Source organism: Marmota marmota, unplaced genomic scaffold (assembly GCF_001458135.2).
Source record: "Marmota marmota marmota unplaced genomic scaffold, marMar, whole genome shotgun sequence".
Taxonomy (NCBI): Eukaryota; Metazoa; Chordata; class Mammalia; order Rodentia; family Sciuridae; genus Marmota; species Marmota marmota.
In genome coordinates, this window is record NW_025999842.1 from 18,412,920 (window position 1) to 18,435,158 (window position 22,239).

The window sequence follows — 22,239 nt, forward strand, 5'->3', positions numbered from 1 at the left end:
TTTCTGAAACACATGTCTATTTCACTGTGGCAGAATGCTTCCCTTTATAAAGCAATAATATGGGGGAAAAGTAGAAAGTGGATAGTCAGCATTCCCAGATCCCCTGTAAAATAAAATGGAAATGTACATACCCTTCTGTCAAGGCCTTGATCTTGGACAAAATTATATACCAAACAACTGGCAAGGCACGTTCTGAGGGATACATATACATTATTATGCATGAACTTAACAAAGTATTGATCACTCTAAGTGGAACAGATGGAAACAGCCATTTTTCTGGATTCAGGATATTGAATTATGAGAGGTCAGGGAAAAATTCTCACTGACAGGTCAAAACAAAATTATTTAAGAAACAATATAAGATAGCAATGATTTTATGTATGACATATCTGGTTGTTTTTGCCTCCACACATTTTTTAAGGATTTGCAAACATAATAGATGACTGACATTGAAAACATTGATTTGAAATAAAAAAATCTCTGTTATTTCACCTTTTATTAAAATTATTTATAACATGTATTTTAATTCATTATATGTAGTGATAACAAAACGTTTTCCATATATTCATTTTATCTTCTTATTAGTTATTAATATAACAACATTTTTGTACTTTTTACATGTGTAAAACTCAAATACTTTCGTATGTAGTATATCCTCGTATTGCTCTATGTGAAAGATTTTCCACTTCTTCCCCAAGTTGTACAATATATAAACTAGACAGAAGTATACTGTGGCCCTGATCTATTCAGAAATATTAGTTAATAATAGTGTATTCAGACGTTTAACTTTTTACAAACTGCTTGATTGCTCTCTACATTGGCATTGCCTTCCTACTCCCCAATTTTTGCTGGCATTTTATGTGATCTTTCTGACATTTTGCATTCATATAAGCCTGTGCTATATAGTCCTTATGTCTTTTGCCCAAAGCAAAATCATCAAATTTCAGGAAAAACAGGAATGAGGAAAAGGGTTTAGAAACTACTCAGAAGGACTCTTCTTTTTATGGAAATTCTGATAAAAATTATATGTAAGGTTTAAAGATCATGTGGCTAAATAAACACATAGTCAGGGTCAAAGAATGTTTTAAATTTCATTAATGACAGCTCTTGAGAGTGTTTCAATAGGATCATTGGCTGAGAGATATGAAAGTTTATGGTGAGGCAAAGACTATGATGTACAGAAAGTTGTGCACATAGTGTTCTAAGAGCTGATTGCTAAATTTTCAGGATTTGGTCAGGCCACTTATTAAGTATGGCCTTGACTGAAATGTAAATTGCATGAATTCACAGTTAAATTAGGAGAAGCTACTAAATACTCATGAATCATGACTTCCCAATGATTTTCTATATTTTTTTTTATTAATTATACCCTTGAGATCATGTGTTTTGTGTCTGAGAATAAATACAAGATAGTATCTGGTGGAAGTGACACATAAAGCTGTGGTACCTTCTGTGCACTGCTTTCCCATTCTGTGTTGTGATATTAGGTCAGTGGCTTGGAATTAGTCATAACAGAGACATGTACAGCCTGACAATCAGAAAATGCTATAAATCAGGCTTTTTGTTTGTTTTTCAAAGGTTCAAATGTTAATTGGGCATTTGCTGGGTTACCTCTACATAAAACATTTGAGGAAGGCCACTTTAAGGAAAAGAAAACCATTGACAGCTAAGCTAAGCAATGACTGATAAAGGAAGGTCAAGGCCACATAGGCTGGGCAGAAGTTATCTAGTGTGCTTTTCTCTGGGGGAATACTGCTGGATGTTGAACCCAGGGTCTTTGCTAAGCATACACTTTTCCACTGAGATACAGTCCTAACCCCTAGTGAATATGCTTGTCAAAATAATATATCCCATAAACAAGCAGAAGTAGAAATAGCAAAAAGTGTTGAGTTGATTTCTTTGGCTTTAGGATCTAGGCTAGAGTGTTGAGAGCGGTTGAACAGGTTGTAAAGAGTAGTGAATCCAAGAGTAAACCAATGTACTACAAGAAAAGGGTGGTTTGGAAGCAGAAACCTCAATGAGATGGAAGTCTGGGTATACCTGAGACAATCCAGAGGAAGATACAAAGGATGCAGAACTGTAAGCAGATAATAGGGTTTTAGAATTTAGTATTTAAAAATAGAGCTATTTCTTGACCCTTCAGTGTATTGGCACTCAGGAGTTTACACAAATTATGTAAATAAGTATAGAATAAATGTTGATATATGGAATTAGGGGAAGTCAAGAGTCACTAATTTGGGTGCTAAGTATAACAAGGATGATAGCAGGAGCTGGGGTAGAGATCGGAGGATGAGGAAGGAGTTGGAGTAGAAAGCTGCCTTGAGTTGGAATAGAGAGCTCTGGAGTTCCTGGTGTTCATGATAATATTTCAGTGAGAAGGCTTTCTTTGGCCCTACCCAGGTAGGGCTCCTTTATCAGCCACTTACCCTTAGGTAATAGCTGCTCTGACTATAATTGGAGTGTACAAGGAAAAAATATTTTAATGTAAAAACTTGTTTAATGTCTTACAAAATAAAATTAGATTAACATTCTATAGACTTTTTGGTAAAATTGAGACACATTTGTGCTAGTGAGTTTGGGACAGTGGCAGGATGTCTTGTTTTAAAGGTATTTACTTTTTCTATCCACTGATTCCCTACCACTCAGAGGACACAGCACATAATTTTTTTTCTTTTGCTCTTTTGCATGTTCATAAACACGTAAGGCAATAGTTGCTGCTTATTTTTGTCTCTCAGATTCTTACGTGTTTTCAAGTTATTGATATTGCAGCACAGTTTTCAGAATTTATTTTAGTATTTATTATGTCTCACTCCTTTTACTATTCCCTCTAGGTGTCATTTCCCTCTTCCATCTTTAGAAAGAACATCATATTGAGCTCCGTAAAGCATTAGCTCTCAATTTTGCCTTTTCTTTTTGATACAAAGAGTATATATAAAAATCATTTTATCCTTCGGTATCACATCTTCTTATAACAGTTTCTGCTATTATTTTTCTGCCAATGTTTTGAAAGTACACTCTTAGCTCATATTTCTTAATGATGTACTCTTCAAAATGTGGGTGACATCATTGAACATATGTAATAATATTTCTAAAATCTTGCTGTCTAAAATCTTGCTTGATACTATTTCAGAGAGATAAAAATCCAGCAGTAAAACAACAGGTTATTCTCTTTCTATGTTTTCTCGTTGGTTATAAATAAATACATCCTTGGTCTTAACAAGGGTCAATGGCTTAGCACAAAGGATTGATCTGGCACCCTTTGGTAGGTCACTGGATGGATCAGGGACATCTATCCTTCAAATCTCATTAGCAAAGAGCATTTCTTACAAAGGGTTATGCAAATATAGAAGGCATGAGAGAGAGGGAGAAAATCTGCAAGAAATACACTTTCTCTTTAAAGTGCATACACACACACAAACTCAGTATCTCCGCTCAAATTCTCTTATTCTCTACCTGAATTAAACATTTAAAGCTGGTTATCTAATCTCGTATTTCTATGTGGATTAATTTAATCTTTTGTCACTGCTCTCTGAAATGATGGGAGTTTTGATAAGCTACCAGGGAGAAGAGAATAGTAATTGTAAGGTCTAGGCCAAGTCTGGGCCAGGACTTTGTGAAATTTGTGCAGCTCTGAAGTGTACAATGCTAGGAGGGTTGAAAATGATTTTGCTTTCATAATTATGGAATGGAGTTTGATATAGTGAATGCATATAAAGTTTGTGTTCCCACAGTCATGAATTTCAACTTCAGATTTGCCTTGTTCTATTACTTTTGGAAAGCTATTTAACATTTTTGAATCTCAGATAGTATATCTATAATTTGGAGATAATAATATCTGTCATCGCTGTTTTGAAAAGAATTATTTGAGATATTCTACTTAAAAGACTGGCAGCAGTCAGGTATAGTGGCACAATTCTATAATCCTAGTGAATCCTAAGACTGATGCAGGAGGATCACAAGTTCAAGGCCAGCCTCCACAACTTTGTTAGATGCTGTCTCAGAATAAAAAAATAAAAATAAAAAAAGGGCTGGAGATGTAGCACAGTGGTAAAGACGCCTGGGTTCAATCCCCAGTACCAACATAATATAATAAGAGCAGTAGTAGTAAAATAAAAAATGAAATGACTAGAAGTATATGTATATGATATAGAGCAGGACTTCAATAAATAACACCTAGAAGATCATTTGTTCTGTAATCTTCTATAAATATGCTAAAATGTCATAGTATCTATAGATGTAATATCTAAAATTTGAATAAGATTACCAATATGCTGCCAGTCTAAAAAGTTTTGAATCTTGAAATGAGTAGGTAGTGTATACATTTTAGAATCCTTAAAAGCACTTGTGAGACTCAAGAAATGTCCACATAGAAAACAATCAACTGTTAGTGGAAAAGGAAAGGTGTGGAAATGGCACTCTTCTAATATTCTAGGTGTGATAGCCATCACAGCTGAATTGGTAATGCATTTTTGTATAAAGGATATTCTGCTTTATTCTTTCCTCTGGGAAAAATATTCTATTATCTCTACCAAGTGATTAAACTATAGGTTTTTATTTTTGAATCTTTTTTTTTTGAAATTATAAAATGTTTCCCTGCCTCAAGATTATCACTTTTAAACTTAATAACTTTAAAACCTAATAACTGTTATTGATCTTACTAAAATATCTTACTTTCTGCTCTGGTATTGCTCTCTGCAAGATTAAAATCTTAATGGGGCATAATAAAATATATTTCCTCCTCTCATTTCAGAGAGCTGCTAAGATAATCATCATGTTCTGTTGGTCAGTTTATTTAATGTTATTAGAGATGACTTGTTATGCATGTGATATTTTCTCTTATGTCTGCTCTTATCATCAAATATTACTTTGATATTATAAATTATTATGGAGGTTTATACATAATTGGTGCCATAATAATGCTTTTTGAGAGGCTGAGAAATAATATGCACGTTTACTTTTCCGTTAAAATAAATCATCATTGAAACTTGGGTTTCATATTGTTTGTGCAAAAAAATGAAAATTAATCATATGTTTTATAAGAATATTTACCACAGTCTGTGTACAATTGAACTGGCCATTAAAAAGCAGATCTATTTGTTTTCTATGTCTTCTACTGACAAAAATGGCATGAATTCTTTGTGGATTTATTTCAAGTACATAAGGTAAATTACTGTATTTTTAAGATTAACTGCATTTTTAAAAATACTTTTTTAGTTTTAGATGGACACAATACCTTTATTTTATTTGTTTATTTATATGTGGTGTTGAGGATCAAACCCAGGGCCTCACACATGCAAGGCAAGAGCTCTCCCACTGAGCCACAACCCCAATCCCAAGATTAACTGCATTTTTAATGGGAGTGTATCCAAAATTTTGAAATAGAAAAATGACTGATTTTCCCCACGTGAAAACAACAATTAAAAGCTATTGACTAAACTTGCTTTTAAATGTGTAAAAGAATCATACTGTAGTTTTTGCTTAAAGACTGTTAGTTTCTGTGATATTTTGGAATATCTAAGCTTCTTTTACAGAAAACAGTCTTTTACAAAAGTATCTAATCCCATTCTAGTGGTGGTTGCTAGGAGAACATTTGCAAATTGATCAGTAAACATCTAGCAGCCAGCTACCTGAGGGGAATGGGAGTGGGAGAGACTCAGAAGCTGGCCAGCAGGGAAACTGCTGATGGAAAAATGCCAGTCAAGAGCTTTTTTATACATACCAGTTGCATCACACTGTGATCTGATCTTTTCTTTCTTTCTTTCTTTTTTCCCCTATCATTCTTGTAGGTAAGGAGGGGGGAAAAATCAGAAAAAAAAAAATAGAAAAACAAATGAGGTCTTTCCAGAGAAGGTGAGCTTTATTTATTTTTTATTGAACTTTGACAAGACAGCAAGGATTGGATTAATTAATGAGTGAAGATTAGTGAAACTGGTGTAGGTTCTATACTACTACCTAAATATTCATACTTAAAACTTTACATCATGTATTCTATTTGAAAATAATGTTTCCATAAATAACAACAAAACAGTTCAGGTGTGAAAAATGGTCTTCCTTATCCTGAAATTCACCTTTGAAAAAGATCCTACAATATTGGAGGAAGAATGAATCATAAGTACCTTGCTGTTTAAAAATTTGAATTTTACTTCAAAATATCAACAAAATAAGAATATATTTGTTTATTAAATTTTAATTCAATTATGACAAATTATGTAATTTTAATGTATTCTTTTGGTTATTGGTGGAATACTCATCTATGAAATTCAAGTATCAGTCCTGGTTAAGCTGAAGAAGTTTGAAAACCAGGAACAGTTATCTGCATATATGGGACCTGAAGTTTGCCTTAATTCCTAACCTTCACTTCTTTCATTTTTTTTTAACTATTGAAGAAAATTGAAAGTGAAACTATATACACACTTTCACTTTGCAACAAATTGAGAAGGATGTAGATGCTTTAGACTGATAAATATGTATGAAAATACATCAACTCCCCTCTTCTCTCTCTACCCCATCTACTGTAATTCATTTCTCTCCTAAAGGTAGCAGAATACAACAGTTACTAATAGGGCATTATGTAAAAATGTAGATGTGTAACCGACGTGATTCTGCAATCTGTATTTGGGGTAAAATTGGGAGTTCAAAACCCACCTGAATGAAATGTATGAAATATGATATGTCAAGAGCTTTGTAATGTTTTGAACAACCAATAAAAAATAAATAAATAAATAAATAAATAAATAAATAAATAAAAACATACTTATATAAGAACTTAAAAAAAAAAGAAAATACATCAACTCAATAGAGTAGAGAGGGGGGAACCTGGAGGGAGGAAGGAAGAGAAAGGGGAAGTATTAGGGACTGAATTAAAGCAAATTATATTCCATGCTTTTATAATTATATCAAAATGAATCCTAAAGTTATGTATAACTAAAAAGAATTAATAAAATAAAAAATTAATATATAAACATAAAAAGTATAAAGGAAATGCATAAAACATGTTTATTAGTTGTACATAGACTCACTCAAATATTTTTATAAAGAGAAAAAATTGGTGTGGGTAGAGTTTATTATTTTTCTAGGGAAAACCTTTAAAATTTACTATAAAGAAGTTGAAATTTTATATGTCTTACCTTTTAAATGATTTTCACATACACATATGATGTGAATTTTAATCTAATTAGCAGCTAAGTCATGAATTCTCTTTAGAATCTTGCCATACATTATGCTTGATTAGTTTCAAGATAGTAAGATTATTTCTCTCTTTTATAAAATTTTGATTTAATTTGCAGGTCCATTTTTAAGTTACCTGGCAACAATTTACATAAAACATTATCATCTTTTACTTTCAGTCTTCTTTTGTAAGATTCAGGATAAATAATCTACCCATATGTAGAGTAAAATACATAACCGGTATGGATGCCAGGGTCTATGAGCTCAACTTTGGGGATCACGTCCCTGACCCCAAGAAAATTGCCAACTGTTTTCTGCATTCCCATTAAAACAAACACATGAAACAGTTAGTAGAGATGACACATTTTTGGAATAGAGCATGTCCTAGAGGTATCTGGAAACGAGAGTGTTTGGAAACAAGAGTATTCTATAGGAACCAAGCCAGCCTCCAGAGAGGAGGTGAACATGATGAAGGCTGAAGGAGCAAGAGGAGTGTCTGGAGGAAGCTGTAGAGCCTTATAGCTATGATTCCTTTCACAATTAAGTATTGGAAAAGCAACTGATATTGATTTGCTTTCCTAGGATTTTGCAAATGATATTGAACTTACTCATTTGTTGTTATGTTAACACAGCATCTATTCAAACAGAGATAGCTTTACACAAGAAAACTAAGTAATGATTGTGCTTAATAAAACGCAATTATGATATGTTAAAATATATGAATTATATATGTAGTGAGGTCCAGCTGTGGAAATTATATCTACACAAGCACAAGCAGTTTGTAATCAAAGGTAATGGGAGAGTTCTTTTAATAATATTTTATTGAACTACTACTTACCTAAATTAATTATCTTTCAAAATAATGTCATTACTATTGTTTTCAAATACATGTGTAAAAAGATAACAGAAAACTGAAAAATTGTAACACCTAAGTACTGAACTAAGCTTCTTTAGTACCTCATATAATAAACACACACATACATTATTACTAGACTTTTATTTTACCTATTTTTTTAAGGGAAGGCTAGTTTATCTTAGTGCTGAAATTCTCTTATATTTGACCATATGAAATTAGTCTTTATTGAGTGTTGTAATCTGGATATAATAACAATGTGTATATGAAATTTATTTATCAGGAGGTTTATGATATCCATGTATAGTCCATATTTATTTTACTGTAAACTCTCTCTAGGGTGCTGGTGCCTCACAGGCACTGCCTCAAACTTTCCAAAGTCTGAACTTTCCTATATTTGATTCTCCTACAATGTGTCTCACAGAGTTTAGTGACATAACGCTTTACCTAGGTCTGCAAAATGGGTGTTTTGGCATCCGGCTTAATCAACATCTCTGAGAGCCATTTGATCTCCATTTTATATTGCACACTTCTGAATTCAAAACTGTAGTGGTTAGCCAGGCGCAGTGGTGCACACCTGTAATCCCAGTGGCTCCAGAGGCAGAGACAGGAGGATTGCGAGTTCAGAGCCAGCTTCAGCAATGGTGAGGCCATAAGCAACTCAGTGAGACGCTGTCTCTAAATAAAATGTAAAAGTAGAGGATAGGAAAGTCAGCAGAACACAACAGACACTAGTATGGCAATATGTAAATCAATGGATGTGTAACTGATGTGATTCTGCAATCTGTATATGGGGTAAAAATGGGAGTTCATAACCCACTTGAATCAAAGTGTGAAATATGATATATCAAGAAATTTGTAATGTTTTGAACAACCAACAATAAAAAAATAAATAAATAAATAAATAAAATGTAAAACAGGACTGGGGATGTGACTCAGTGTTTGAGGGCCCCTAAATTCAATTCCCAGTTAACACCCCCCAAAAAAAGAAAAACATATACAGACAAAAAACTATAGTGGTTAATTTTATGTGTCAATCTGATTGGATTATGAGATGCCAAGACATTTGGTCAAACCTTATTCTGCCTGTTTCTGTGAAAGCATTTCTAGATTAATATTTGAATTGGAAGACTGATGAAAGTGGATTGCTTCCCTAATGTGGGTGCTCCCATCCGACCACCTAGAAGCCTGAAAAGAACAAAATGGCTGGCACTCCCTCTAATAAGAGGAATTTTCCTTAAACTAGGACAATATTTTTTTTTCCTGTGTTCAGATTTGAATTGAAACAACCACTTGTCCTGCATTGTTTTGTTTTGTGTTGTTGTTGTTGTTGTTGTTTTTATTGTTATTGTTTTGCCTTTGTTGTTGTTGAATTTTCCCAGGGTCTTGCAATTGCATATGCTATGCAAATGCTGTTTCAGGGAGCTACACTCCCAGTCCTTTGTAATTTTGTTTCAAAATAGGGTCTGAATTGTCCAGGTTGACCTTGAACTTGTGATCCTGTTGCCTCAAACTCCTGAATAGCTGGGATTACAGGCATGTGCTGTCATGCCAGCTTTGCCCTGGATCTTGACATTACTTGCCTCCAGACTGGAACTTACACCATCAATTCTTCTGCATCTCAAAACTTCAAACATGGACTGGAAGCAAATCATCAGATGTCCTGGGCCTCTTGTTTGTAGACTACAGATCTCGGGACTTGACAGCCTACATAATCATGTGAGTCAATTTCTTATAATAAATCTCTTTATATGGAAGAATATATTTAATGCAAATTCTAACACTTACCTTGTGGATGTCATAGTACTCTATTACTGAGTTTTACCTTCTCACCCTTCCCATGTATCTTGCACACAACTGCCACATGTCTCATAAATGTAAATATCTCCAGGCCTTTCCCTTGATTATAATTTTTACTTGGTTCCTCATCCATTTCAGGATTAAATCATAACTCCTGGTATATCAGATAAAGTACCTCCATGATCCAGACCTGATGTGTTAGTCCCAGGTTTTTTGATTCCTTCCAGAAAAACCTTTAAAGTTCAAGTTTCCTGAAAGAGATTTCCTTGAGCTCCAATATTTTTGCACATTTGACTCACTGTACCTGTGAGATCATTTCTCCCACTCTCCCATTGTCTTGTCTAAAACTATTCTTCCATAACACTTGACTCATGCTGTGTTTCCACTTGGAAGCCTCTGTTTAGTTCCTTCTCCTCCCTCATGTGTATGTTCTTATAGCATGAGTTTGTAATAGTTGATGCTTCACATGTATATTTCAGATAAAATCCTTGAGGAGTATACTTTTATCAAATATCAAATTATTTACTAAGTGCTAAGAACAGAACATATAGTAAGTATTCACTAAAGCTCTGCTGAATAAATTAATGAATGAGCCTCATCCATATCAATGAATTTCATCTTTTTAAGCAAACGCTTTGATATCAACATAGAAAAGTCATTTCAGAAATTCACCTAATTCTAAATTTGGTTCTCTCTCTCTCTCTCTTTTTAATTCTTTATTTACCCTGCCAGAACCAACTTGCTCTATGCCTGCAGCAACTGACATTTATGAACTTCATTAATGGGATCTCTTACCCTCTGGCCTCAGATTGGTTTCAACTGATAGTACGTACAGGGAAAAGATTGGAAGAGGAAAGTTAAAGGAAGTTAGGGTTTTACTCCCACAACACCCTCTCATCAAACCTTAAATTGGCAGTAAATGCATTCCTTTCTCAAAGTTCTGTGTGATTCTCTCCTGAAGTGTAGTATCTGCTTCCCCCCTTTGCCCTTTAGGCCTGAGTTGGCAACAGCACTCTACTAGTATCCTGAGAATACATTACCTTCTTTTGCTGGTTTCATATAAGGTTGTTCACTCCTTGGTTAGAAACAACAACAACAACAAAAAAACAAAAAAAAAAAACAACAACAACAACAAAAAAAAACACTTCCCTAAACTTTTCTCAATTACCACATTGAGCAGTACGATTGGGTCTCTGTCAGAACTATGACAGATACATTATAAATCCTTTTTTCTCCTGAAACTTATTTTAGTACTCCAACATGATACCATAATAACTGCACCATTTAGACCATGGATTGGGATCATCAAATGCATTAAATGTTACCAGCAAGTTTACAGTAGGCCAAATCATATCATCATGGGAAATCTAGAATTATTGCAAGGTGACTGAAAGCATCTTGCAGCTTTAAAGTACTTTTCAGTTTAAAAGATGGTTTAAATTTAGCTCAGGGTGCAACTCAGTGGTAGAGTAGTGGTGTAGCATGCACAAGGTCTTGAGTTCAATTCCTAGCACCGCAGAAATAAATAAAGAAAAAAGTTTAACTCATTATCTGATGAATAAATGCCTATTGTAAAAACTGTAGAAACACTGATAATATACAGTTTTTAAAGACTCATTTTGTTAAAATTTTCCAAAATAATTTATATGAAAGTTATTCTTATTTTAAAAATTAATTGTCTTATTTGATGCTACTTTGGAATATAATATTACCCAACTGAATTGCCAGTAAAAATGACAATTATGGCCACTTGTGCTTCCCAAATCTCTGGTAGTGCCTCAGGAGAGAGTGCAGGTTAACTCTCAAGGTGGCCATTGCAACTTGAGCACCTTTGAATGAGCTCAAAAAAGCTTTGAATGCTTTTTTGCCCACGCTAAATGTAAAACTTGGATAAATGACATTCTCTTGAGTGTTGCAGACAATGTGTATATTCCCATGTAGTGCAAAAGCACTTCCAGCTCTGTTCTATAGACACTGTATTTTGGTCCTCTGCCATGAGGGAGTGCTTCTGAAGCTCTTTAGTGCGTTCCCTAGAAGGAACGCACTAATGCTACTCTTAATCCTTCAGAGTTGTTATATTCCTGTATCTGAATCCCAAACAATTGCTAGAGTATCCAGGGTAGTTTGGCACATGTTGTAGATGATGGTACAATAATATTTTATTCTGCACTTTTGCTACTCTATTAAAAAATATGAAAATGATATATGCAGGAATGAAAAAAAAGTGGAGAAATACACTTTAAAGATAGAACATTTTTGACAAAGGAGAAATTTTGTTTTGGGAAATCCATGCAAACAAACTGGTGCTGTCTTCAATGCTATCAGATTCTAGAGGTCATATTATCTTATGCATTTAAGGTAAAAGGAGCAGTAAATTGCACCTGAGAACTACTATTCACAAAAACTACATTTAGAGGATTTAAAGTTCCAGATGTTTCTTGTAGAAAAAACTCAGTTTTATGAGCTTCTCAGCTTCATGTTATATATATCTAAAGTGCACTCAAAGAATACATCTGACAGGATTCTTTATGGTGATTCTTCTTTGAATATAATGCCTTGTGTGCATCTGGTAGGATGCTCAAAAGACACTTTTTAAGTTTGTCATTTAAATTTGATAAAACTACAGCAAGACTGGTCTCTGGACAGTTTTGGAGTCCCTAGTACTTTTTCTATGTGTATCATCCTGTGCCCACATTATTGTAATAGTAAAGTGATGGCAGAAGAAAAGGGGAATTAAATGCCCGAGCTCTCTCTGTCCCTTGTTATCTCAGGACTAGTTTGAAAATGTAGTGTCCTTAAAGGTCTCAGATGCAAATTCAAGTTTAATGACTGAATTTTTTCCCCGGCCCTGTTAATTCCACAATGAAAAATTGCCAGATGCATTAGAAAACTCTAAGTATACAGTAACAATTTCTGCAGGAATATGGGCAGTTCAGTTCTTATTTCACTTAAAACAACCTATGTATCAGCTAATCAAGGTACATTATTGACAATAAATTATATTTCCTATAATTAGACCCAAACTGAAGTGTCTCAGGAGAAAAGATGAGGAGGCATGGAGGCAGAAATCCAAGGGTGTTTCAAGTCACTAACAGTCAGGGGTGATATTCAAGTATGTACTGGTATTTGATATTGAGATATTTACTTGATATTCAGGTATTTACTTCCAGCTATAGTTTGGTTCTGACTGGTCTGTAAAGTAGCAGTGTTCAGACATAAGACATTTGAGAAGTAATTGGATCATGAGGACTCTGACCTCATGAATGTATTAATCCATTGATTTATTCATAACAAAGGGTTTTGGGGATTGAGGTCTTGTTATATAAATGATCTCTCTCTCTCTCTCTCTCTCTCTCTCTCTCTCTCTCTCTCTCTCCCTCTCTCCCCCCCTTACCCTCCCTCTCTCTTTCTCTCTGCTTCCTGGCTACCATGAATCTTTTCTCTACCATGTGTTCCCCAACTTAGTGCTCTGCCTCACCATAGCCACAGAAATGATGAAGCCAAGGAATCATGGACAAAATAAATCCTGTGAACCAAAATAAATCTTCCTTTCAGTTGATTTTCTCAGGTATTTTTGTCACAACAACACAAAGTCAACTAACACATCTCCCACCTTAATATGTAAAAACAAAAACTTTTTAGTTTGAGTAAGTCCCCTTTGTTGATTCTAGTTATTAACTTTTGTGCTATGGGTGTCCTATTGAGGAATTTGGAGCCCGACCCCACAGTATGTAGATCGTAGCCAACTTTTTCTTCTATCAGACGGCGTGTCTCTGATTTGATATCAAGCTCCTTGATCCATTTTGAATTAACTTTTGTGCATGGCGAGAGAAAGGGATTCAGTTTCATTTTGTTGCATATGGATTTCCAGTTTTCCCAGCACCATTTGTTGAAGATGCTATCCTTCCTCCATTGCATGCTTTTAGCCCCTTTATCAAATATAAGGTAGTTGTAGTTTTGTGGATTGGTTTCTGTGTCCTCTATTCTGTACCATTGGTCCCCCCGCCTGTTTTGGTACCAGTACCATGCTGTTTTTGTTACTATTGCTCTGTATAGAGAGCCTACATCCTGGGAACAAATCTTTACTCCTCACACTTCAGATAGAGCCCTAATATCCAGAGTATACAAAGAACTCAAAAAATTAGACAATAAGAGAACAAACAACCCTATCAACAAATGGGCCAAGGACCTGAACAGACACTTCTCAGAGGAGGACATACAATCAATCAACAAGTACATGAAAAAATGCTCACCATCTCTAGCAGTCAGAGAAATGCAAATCAAAACCACCCTAAGATACCATCTCACTCCAGTTAGATTGGCAGCCATTATGAAGTCAAACAACAACAAGTGCTGGCGAGGATGTGGGGAAAAGGGTACACTTGTACATTGCTGGTGGGACTGCAAATTGGTGCAGCCAATTTGGAAAGCAGTATGGAGATTCCTTGGAAAGCTGGGAATGGAACCACCATTTGACCCAGCTATTGCCCTTCTTGGACTATTCCCTGAAGACCTTAAAAGAGCATCCTATATGGATACTGCTACATCAATGTTCATAGCAGCACAATTCACAATAGCAAGACTGTGGAACCAACCTAGATGCCCTTCAATAGATGAATGGATAAAAAAATGTGGCATTTATACACAATGGAGTATTACTCTGCATTAAAAAATGACAAAATCATAGAATTTACAGGGAAATGGATGGCATTAGAGCAGATTATGCTAAGTGAAGCTAGCCAATCCCTAAAAAACAAATGCCAAATGTCTTCTTTGATATAAGGAGAGTAACTAAGAACAGAGTATGGTCGAAGAGCATGAGAAGAAGATTAACATTAAATAGGGATGAGAGATGGGAGGGAAAGGGAAAGAGAAGGGAAATTGCATGGAAATGGAAGGAGACCCTCAGAGTTATACAAAAGTAGATACAAGAGGAAGTGAGGGGAAAGGGAAAAATAATACAAGGGGGACAAATGAATGTCAGTAGAGGGGGCAGAGAGAGAAGAGGCGAGGGGAGGGGAGGGGAGGGGGGATAGTAGAGGATAGGAAAGGCAGCAGAACACAACAGACACTAGTATGGCAATATGTAAATCAATGGATGTGTAACTGATGTGATTCTGCAATCTGTATTTGGGGTAAAAATGGGAGCTCATAACCCACTTGAATCAAAGTGTGAAATATGATATATCAAGAATTATGTAATGTTTTGAACAGCCAACAATAAAAAATTAAAAAAAAATATGTAAAAACAAAATACCTATTAGAGAAGCTGCTCAGCAAGTTAGTCTGGTTACAACAGGTATCAGTACCTTCTGGGTGATTATTGGTTTTAGTAGAAAATGGTATTTATTCTTCCTCAAAGGGAGACTTTAAAAAATAGCATTTAGATATCAAAAATTAACAAAGAAAAAATTCCATTTCCATATCAAATCATGCATAGTTTCTGGAAACTGGCATCTACTTCTTTTTTACCCACTGGTAAAGGTCCTTTCCAGGAGGTTTATTCACCATTGTCCCTTGGTGGGATTGTATCTCTAATCTTCCTTGTAGGCTGCTCTTAACAAAACTATTTACTGTTCTTTATTGATGGGCTCATGCATCCATGAACCCAGTACCATGCCATAGTCTATAAAACTCTTTATAAGCTGTCTTTTGACAAAGAGAAGCCTGTAAATTTCTCCTCATTGAGGTCAGGGCATATGATGCACATAAGTTCCTATAGCACTATAAAGTCAGTTGGTTCCAGATTGTCTTACAAAATCCAACTTGCTGTAGGTGACCAGTTTGTTGAACCGCAGTTGGGATCTCTGGAGAACCACAAAGTGTGCTAGACATAGCTTTTGATTCTTTTCCAAGTAAAACTTGTTCTTCATTCAGTTTTACTTTAAGACTTCTTTGATTGAACTAGAAGCAGGTAAGCCTCACTCCTCAGAGTAGGTTCTAACCAAAGTATTTTGCCAACTCTTCTTAGAATTAAGTGCAGCCCTCTTTCCAAATCCTTGCTTTCGACTTAAAAAACAATGGTAAGTCACACCTTTATAAGAAACAAAATCACATCAACTAGAGGGATGATTCTACTTTCTGGAGCTGACAAGAAAACTTGTTTTGTTTAGTATTTTAGTATATTTATTCAGTTTTTAAAAAATTATGACATCCTTACAGAAAATTCTTACATGATAGTGTATGATTTAGCATTGTGCAATGGATAGTTCCTAGTTCACACATGATCTAGAATAGAGGTCAATAAACCTTTTCTGTAAAGGGCCAGATAGCAAATATTTTGTGCATTGTAGGTCATATAGTATTTATGACAACTAGTGGACTCTGTCATTAAAAAAGAATAGTTATAACTGTGTTACAATAAACTTTTATTTATAAATAAATAGTCTGAGCCAGATTTGGTTCATGAGACATTGTTTATAGATCAAGATAGATAGAGAAGTCTGGCTTTAGAAATGCAATTCATAATAATTTTCCAGCCAAATATCAGTCGGGAACAATGCTGTCCTCAGGATTAACTTCTCAATGAGTGTATAAATTAAATTTATAAATGAAATTTAATGACACATAGTGATATTGCTTACTCGACTTTCAACATGACAATTCCCAAAGATGAGAGAAGAAAAAAAAGAAGAAAATATTACTAATTTATTTCTTATTGTTTTGATATATTTAGCTTCTTTATGATATTACATTCAAAAACTGCACTCACAGTATAAAGTGGTATGTCTAATTAGAAAGATGAGTATGTATATTATTATTATATGGAAATTCTCAGAACTAGCCAGTTTTTTTTAATTTAGTAGTTACACCCATTAAATAGATCAGTGGCATAGGAGAGATGGCAGCAGTTGATAGATCCCACTCCAGTAGAAAAAGAAAAAGAAAAAGGACATTTTAAAGCTGTACATTACACGGTGTCACATTATATAAAGTTATTGCTACATCAGGTGACACAGAAGAAACTGATATTACATGACCTGATGCAAATTCAAATGGAAAATTTGGAGCATACAAATGGATTAAACACCCTTGAAAATCAGGTAGGGTACAATTCCAAAGGATTTCAGGTCATTCAGAAATGCTATTACCTTCCAGCTATGAAATGCCGACTGTTTTGTTAGTGATCACACTGAAGCATGAAATTGGGGAAGAAGACTGTTAATGGGTCAGTTAAGGTAAGAAGTCAAAAATATTATTTTAAGGTGGAATGTTGTGACAAATAGGTGGTAAAATGTAAAAATACCTCTCAGAAAAAAAAATCTGTTTATTTTCAGTTACTCTTTATGGTATGGAAAATGTATTTTGACTGGAAAATCTCACTTGAAATGTTCTTACTCTATAAAACTCACATATCTTTTCAAAGTGGTCTATCATTGTTCAAATACAATATCACATTCTTCTTAGAAAGCAACTTATATACTATGTAAAATATACTATGTAAAATAAATACAGTTTTCTGAAATCATCATTGTATAGTATTTTAAAAACAAGTTTTCATTATTACACAGATTATAAAACAAGTATGAACAAATAATGAATGTTACATATAACAAATAAGTTGGAAGCACTAGTTACTAGGTAAATGTTTACTTTGCTATCTCACTATTGATGAACAAGTCTCAACTAGTCAATGGTTGTCCATCAGAAGAATTAAACTCATTCTTTTCTTCTTGACATTTTGAACATATAATATTGAGTTATTTAATTGAAACCACTCTCTTTAATACCCTTTAAAGAAAGTATTGCTTAGTTCTTCTCATTTATTTAGGGGTGTGTGTGTGTGTGTGTGTGTGTGTGTGTGTCTATGTGCATGCATGCATATCTAAGTAAAGGGATCATTATTTGATTTTTAAAATGGGACAGCATGTAAATAGAGACAGTAATAATTTAGGATTTATTAGCTGGTATGTTTTATATGATTGTATGTATTTGAATGATTTTAAATAAAATATATTTACTATAAGAACTTATGAATATCTAAATTTTCTGTGTAATACATAGCAAAAGGATCGTGAAAATTTAGTAGAAAGTTATAAAATCTTGGCTAATAAAAAATTTAAGTCTGATAATATGATAAGAACTTCAATTAACAGCAGTTAATTCTGGTAGGATTCTTAATTCACCCCATTTATTAGCACTTAGTACCTGCCACAGTTTCTATTTTGAGGGCAAGGGCCTGCATTGTTCCCTGTTTTATTCCTACCTGCTGACATTCACCTAAACAACATAGTTTCTTGGCCATTCTCTTTTCAAACATCATGGGTACATAATAAATGTATCTTTGAATGAACAAATGTAGTAAATGAGCCAAACCTATGAGTATGTTCTCTCCAGGGATGATGACAGGGAATTATTTTATAATGATTGCTTTTAGGTCTTTAATTAGAAAATTCATTCACCTGCTAAATAACTACTCTAAAATAATGTCATCACCCTACCAGTTTAGATACCTTAAATTTTTGCATGGAGACTATTATGAAATATTTCCCTTTTAAATTCTTAATATATTTAAATAATTGGTTCTTCAACTTGCATATTTATGTATTTCTCAGATCACTTGGTATTTTGTTTCTAAAATGTTTCTGTACTGTATTTCTTAAATATATTTATTTAAACACATATAATTTACCAAATGCTACAACTTTGAAATGTATTTTGTTTGAAATAAGGATCTATTATTCAAAATAACAGTTGAAATTCATAGAGCCTTTATATTTCAAAATATTAACCTTTCACTGAATTGATTAAAAGCATATAATATGACTTTGAAATATTTTGAAAACCTGGCTACAGAAAATCAATCAAATTATTTTTGTTGTTTGGTAATGTAATACAGTTGCTTCATTTTTCAAAGACCAAGATTATCCTGTGCACCCTGCCTATGAATAGATTTAGTAGAAAGCATAAGCTGTAGAGAGGAATCATTAATAAAAAAGAATCAAAAACAAAGGAAAGTAAGTGGGTTAATTATGGAAAATATGATTTAAGCATCTGTTTAGGCTATCAGGGGAATACATAAGGAAATTTGAGATTTATTAAAATCTAAACCTAAATCAACAGACCCAAATAAGGATGGGATTCTTTTTAACAGCATGATGAGCATTCCTTAAATGTTATTTTGTTTAAATGCAGACATAGAAGTGGAAAATAAATAACACATATATTTTTTTTAAGGGAGCATTGAATATCTTACCTAACCTTTACATAACCCTCTTTTCATGGCAGCTTAAAGCCACACAGATGTCAACACAAGTTTTAGAACACTAGTCTGGAAAATTTTTTCAGTGGGAAAGATGAGGTATTTTAGTATGATAAGTCTACATTTTTAAGTTGCAGATTGAATGACTTTTTAAAATTTTTATGCTCAATTTTTAAACCTATTTGTAACACTTAAAATTTATCCTCTTTAATTGGATTTGGTATTTTGTTTGTGGTAAATTATTAGATTGATTTTTCTTTTAAGTATTTCATGAATGTATTAAAATTTCACAAATATTTCTTTAATCTATTTGTTATTTGTTCTATTATATAATAAAATTATTATAGGTCCTGACTTAATTTTTTAAACTAGATCTGTGATTCAAAAAAATTAAGATGTATATCTGATTTGTCCTGTTCCTTTCTTAATCTTTGGTGGCCACCCATGCCAACTAGGTAAAATCTAAATTACTTTGTACGGCAACAAAACAAAAACCCTTCAACTCCTCATTTCTTTCAGCTTTCCATAGTGCGCCCACATCTAACATATCAGCTGATCTACACAAGAAAGTCATGAAGTTTTCTAAACTTGGCATGCTCCTTCATGCCTCTGTACATTTCTGTTCCCCTTTACCTTTAAGAACCTTTCCTAAGTACAGCCAGCTAAATTAAAGTCATAATTATAAACTAAATTTGATAATAATAATTGGCCCTCTTCCAAGGTCTTTAATTTAGTTGACAAAAATTGTGCATATTCCTTTAAGTGCAACATGTTCTAAACTACAAATACTTTGTGGAATGACTAAATTGGAACAATAAATATATGCATTACCTCACTTACATAACCATTTTCCTAGTGAGAAGACTTAAAATATCTTCTCAGCAATTTTCAAGAATAGAATACATTGCAATTAACTATAGTTACCTTGTTGTACAACAGATCTCTTCAACTTATTCATTCTACTTAAGTGAAATTTTGTATCCTTTGATCAATCTCTCCAACTCTGTGTATGTTTCCTCAGCCTCTGGTAACTCCCATCCTGTTCTCAATTTCTATGAGTTCAAAAATCTAGATTACTCATTTGAGATTGTGCCCTATTTGTCTTTCCATGCCTGACTTATTTCACTTAATATCATGTCCTCCAGGTACATCCAAGTTGTCACTAATGACAGACCTCACTTTTTTTCTAGAGGAAGAGTATTTCATTGTGTATATGCTCCACATCTTCTTTGTCCAATCATCTGTCAATGAACACTTAGGTTGATCCTATATTTTGGCTTTTAAGAATAATGCTGAAACGAACATGTTAGCCCAGGTATCTTTTTGACATATTGACTTCATTCCCTTTGGATATATACCCACTATTGGGATTTATGAATCATATAGTAATTCTATTTTTATTTTTATGAGCCTCCATACTATTTTCCATAAGGCTGTACAAATTTACATTTCGTTAACAGTGCGCAAAGAATCCCTTTTCTCCACATTCTAACAGTTATCTTTCATCTTGTTAATGATCACCTTTCTTATAGGTTTGAAGTGGTAACTGAATATGGTTTTAATTTGAAGTTCTCTTTGATTAGAGGTGTTAAACTTCACTTTGTTCATTTGTATGTTTTTGAGAAATGTCTATTTAGATAGTTTGCCCATTTTTAGTCAGGTTATTCATTTTCTACTGCTGTTCCAGTTCTTTGTATATTTTAGGTATTAACCCTTTATTAGATGGATGGTCTGCATTTATTTTCTCCCATTACATAAGCTATCTCTTTATTTTGTTTTCTTGGCTATATAGGAGTTTTTTTTTTTTTTTAATTTGTTGCTATACTGTGTGTCTATTTTTCCTTTAGTTGCCTATGCTTTTGGGTTCATATCCAAAATAAAATCATTTCTGAGAACAATGCCATGTAGGGATATATTTCTCTTATTTTTTCTTCCAGTAGTTTTAAAATTTCAAGTCTTACATTTAACTCTTTAATCTAGTCTTAGTTGATTTTGCATATAATATGAGATAGAATATGATTTTGTTTTTCAGCATGTGGCCATGTGGTTGTATCAAACCATTTATTTATGAAATTGTTCTTTCCCTGTTGTGTGTTCCTGGCATTCTTGTCAAAAAATAAATTTAATGTAAATGAATGGATTTATTTCTGGACTTGATATTTTATTTCTTTGTGTATTTTTCTGTTTATGCCAGTACCATGCTGTTTTGATGACTATAGCTTTATAATATATTTTGAAGTCAGTTATTATGACACCTCCAGCTTTCTCCAGCTTTGGTTTCTTTCTTCTCCTTTCCTCTCCTCTCCTCTCCTCTCCTCTCCTTCCTTCCCCTCCTCCTCCTCCTCCAAATAAATATGGAGTCCATATCTCCAAATAAATAAATAAATAAAAACAAAAAGGACTGGGGATGTGGTGAAGTGGTCAGGCACTCTTGAGTTCAGTCCCCCGTACCATGACTACCACCATCAATAACAACAAATAAACAGAAGAAGGCTGAGCATATATATTAAAATATATTTTTGAATATTTTTTTAGTGAGTTTTAGGTCAAGCAGGTTTTGCTTCAAGAACATTTCTGTTCATGGTCTCCCTAACTAGCCCTGTCAATTTCCAATATGTTTGACCTTTGGGTAAAGGAGCAAAAGTATGGTCAGTAATAAATATTTTCAAAATTCTCTAACCAATAGTTACCTTAATTGAGCATAGAAAATATGAGCAGAGTCCATTCTTTGTCCACATGGAATAGATTTTAGTCACAGACATAAATGCAGGTGTTGATATTCCCAACTCTGTAAACAACTATTTTTATTTATTAAATGGTCTTGGTGCTGAAATTATAGTTATTTATTAAAGTCTAAATTATCTTGAACATAAACTTTAGAATTATTTTTCTTTGAGAATTATAAGTTTTCCAGTGAGTCTTAGCTTATTTTCTTTTTTGAATGTTATAAAACATTGTTTGAATCTTTTTAAAATTTTTATTTACATTTTTATTTGTTCTCATTAGTTATACATGACAGTAGAATGCATTTTGACACATTGTAAACAAATGGAGCATAACTTCTCATTCCTCTGGCTCTGCCTGGTGCTGAGTCACATCAGTAGTTTAATCATACATCTACATAGGGTAATAATGAATCTTATTTTTAAAAAATTGTGCTTGTATAAATATGTAGTTTTGCTTTTGTCTTCTTTCTCATTTTATTTCTATGAACTAA

At 33.5% G+C, this 22,239-nt stretch overlaps 1 long non-coding RNA gene across 1 annotated transcript in view; it reads left to right on the forward strand.

Annotated features, from left to right (window-relative positions):
• The first annotated feature begins 5,707 nt into the window (after positions 1-5,707).
• LOC125619204 overlaps positions 5,708-22,239 on the forward strand; it is a 204,207-nt gene continuing 187,675 nt past the window's right edge. The window contains exons 1-3 of the long non-coding RNA XR_007350713.1: positions 5,708-5,850; positions 9,484-9,739; positions 16,919-16,998. This is a non-coding gene — a long non-coding RNA (uncharacterized LOC125619204). The remainder of the gene's footprint in view (positions 5,851-9,483; positions 9,740-16,918; positions 16,999-22,239) is intronic.